Raw genomic sequence first — 3389 nt, 5'->3', positions numbered from 1 at the left:
AGCAAATTCAACAAAAATTTAAAATCCAAACACATCATAATCTGTTTCTTGTGAGAATTGGCATAAATGAATGAGCATGAAACATGGCTGAACTGTCTAGTTTAGAGCAATTGATTGTATACCAACATTCTCAAACACATCCAAAGGCTCTTATTATATCAATACATTTGATTTCGAGAGTATTTTGAAGGTCAAAATAAACTTTAATCACACATTTAATTTTTTTTTTGAATTAATTATTATTATCTATTTTTGAGTTAATAGCATATATATGTTAGTTGAATCATATATGAAAGAAAAGTAAATTTCCAAAAAATTAAATGTAAATACATGCAAGACTTTCCTAGAATGGGCTGTCTCACATTTACATTTTATTATGTAAATATTTAGATAATATTTTATATATATATATATATATATGTATATAACATGCTTACTAGAAACAGTTATATTGATTACTAGATAATAAGCTTGATACACCTCTGTAGTTCAGAAATACATAACTTTAACCCCTCCCCCCCAAAAAGAGATTAAAACATATATTCAACCCTAAAAAGGTAAACCCTAGTTCATAGATGCTACCCATTGACTTGTAATGGCTACCCCACTATTTCATTACTATGGCTTTACCCCCAAAACCCAAAAACAAAGAGGAGTTCTAGATGGGCCCTCATGATGCTCTGTTTGGGCCAGAGCTTCAGGGCTTTTTGGCATTTGGGCTGGAGGTGGAGCTGAGGTTTAGATCAGGAAGAGAGCTTGGGCCACCCTTGAGCTTTGAGCTTGGGCCACCATTAGAGAGCTTGTTCTTAAGCTCAGAGAGGAGTGCTTGATTCTCTTGGTTCAGAAGCTGTGCTCTCTTCCTAAGCCTCTCATTCTCTTGGATTATGTAGCAGTTCTCCAAGTACAGCTTTGAGTTAACCTTGTCCATGGTTGTTGCAAACCCTGAAACCAAACAAGACATATCAGAACAGAGAAAGGGTATATAAAGACCAATTCTTGCTACTAAAAAAATTATAAAATAAAAGACAGTGCTAAAAAAACAAACATTCTAATTGGAAAACTAAAAAAAACCCATATGATAAATACAATGCTGCAATTTAAAGACAACTCTATGCAGCAAATATAAAAAAAGACAATATTTTTTCAATGAACCCAATTTTATAAATGAAAGAGGGTAGCTAAAAACAGAGTATGTGCAGAACCAACCAAATCAATGATAGAAGGTTGAAAACAAAATTAGAAATCGCAGACTCAGTTTTCCTTGATGAGTGTATGTTGTTATTCCTCTGTTTTCTTTGCACTGAATAGAAAGAATCAATGCAGGTGCTAACAAGAAGTGAAAGTGAAAGTGAAAAATAAGGAGAAAACAGAGTAGGTTGAACACATTTACATATTTATAATTTCTCTTTTATCAGAGAGAAAGGAAAGGTGAAAAAAAGAAAACCCATTAAAAAAGGAAGTAGAAACAAATGTTGGGAGAATCAAAGAACGAAAAAAAGCATTCCATTTGAAAGTTGAGTACTTGAAATTATCATACAAAATATAGAAGAAGAAGAAGAAGAAGAAGAAGAGACAGAGCACATATATGCGTGTATAAACAAACACAAAAAGCATTTTGTTAGATACAAAACAGAGAGACCAACCCCACAATCTGTTCAGTGATAGAAAAACAAGAAGAACCAAACAAGTATAAAAAACAGAGAGACAGAGAGAGAGAGTGGGGGCCTCTCTTGAGCTTTTCAAAAAAGATTACCTTTTGAAAGGTTGGTTAGAAGAAGAAACAGCTTTGGCCGAGGAAGCCTATGCCTTGGATGTGTAAGAAAGTTCACAGAGTAGCAAAAGGAATAAAAAAGAGAGGAGACTTTGGAAGGAGAGAAGTTTAGTGAGGGACAAAGAGAACTAAGAAGCCGTCATTATATAGTGGAAAAAAGTTGGAGAGAGAAGGTAGGGATGGATGTGTTGCGGAAGAAATCAATTCTGGTATAAATACAGAATTTAATTATCGTGTTTGAAATTAAGATATATATCTAAGGAATAAATTCTTTAAATTTATTAATAGATTGAATTTTATTTAGTGGGCAAATTACATTTATAGTATATATTATGTTAATTTGGTCCTTAGAATTATACTTGTATCAATTTTATTTTAAAGTTTTTCCAATTTAGTCAAATTAATTATGTCTATTTAGAAATTGAATTAAAATCAAAAGGCAAAATAATTTATTAACCCTTTCCAAAATGATCAAAGGTTGATATTCAATTTCAAATACTTAGTATTTGAAATGATCTAAATAAATATATTTTTTTACTTTTTTAAAAAAAAATAAAATATGAATTGAATTTAAAATAATATGATAAAGAGATTATGAGACTTAAATAAGACAATTATGTCCAAATAATGTGTTATTTTTAGCAAATGCCAAATAACCATGAACCATTTTATATTTATTTTTGTTTGATTTCTTAATTAATATTATTAATTAGACTAAATTGATAAATGTAAAAAATAAAATAACAAAATTGATATAACTAAAAATACAAATACCAAATAAAAATAATAAATAAATTACAAAAATAATCAGTATAAATTTATTTATATTTTAACGCTTAGTATTACGGGGATGAAGACATGCCAAGTAATCTGTAAATCTTCTCTCTCTTCACTGCCACAACAATCATGCATGTGTAAGCATGGAAGGCGGCTTCTCTAGGCAAGGATTTAATGTTCTTGCTTTACTATGATGACGATGATAGAGGGTTTTTGGTTCAGATTTTCTGGGTTTGGTTTGGATTTTATTTTATTTAAGTTTAATAAATTTATTTTATTTTATTTTATTTTTTAATTTTAAAATTTTGGTGTGTATATAGGAGGAGGGATGGCGTCATGTGAATGATGGGGAGTGAGGGCATTTTGGGGAATTGACAAAATGATGGGGGTGGGCTCGGCCGTCCGAAGATTCGCAATGATGGAGTGGATTGGTTCGAACCAACGCAGCCCATCATCACTTCCACACCCGCCATTCCATCGATTCTCTTTTGTTTGTTTGTCTTGTGTGTATGTGTCTCTAGATCTCTCTATAATTACATACATTTATAATTTTAATTAATTTTCTTTTCAAAAAAAAATATATAATTAATTTTACAATTTTAATATAATTATATTGAATTAAAATAAATTAATTTATGTAATACTTAACTTCATTTTCATCTATAATTTGATAGTTATTTAAATAAAAAATGATGTCATCATTTAAACATTTACATGATATTTTTTCTGATTTATTTTTGTGTTTACATACTATTTATATTAATTTTGATTCATTTAATCTTAGTAAAACTAAAGTCGATGTAATTATGTTTGTAAGGTCTGCCAAATCTCAAAGAAAATT

General features: G+C 29.8%; 1 long non-coding RNA gene across 1 annotated transcript; it reads right to left on the bottom strand.

Moving 5' to 3' along the window:
• Positions 1-433: 433 nt before the first annotated feature.
• On the bottom strand, positions 434-1891 carry LOC114307134 (uncharacterized). Its single transcript, XR_003644970.2, has 2 exons — positions 1754-1891; positions 434-942 (listed from the first exon to the last, which is right to left on the bottom strand). It is a non-coding gene; the product is annotated as an uncharacterized LOC114307134 (long non-coding RNA).
• Positions 1892-3389: the final 1498 nt, after the last annotated feature.

Source organism: Camellia sinensis, chromosome 3 (assembly GCF_055761805.1).
Source record: "Camellia sinensis isolate YWXY chromosome 3, ASM5576180v1, whole genome shotgun sequence".
NCBI classification, from domain to species: Eukaryota; Viridiplantae; Streptophyta; class Magnoliopsida; order Ericales; family Theaceae; genus Camellia; species Camellia sinensis.
This window is presented reverse-complemented; position numbering and strand designations above follow the sequence as displayed.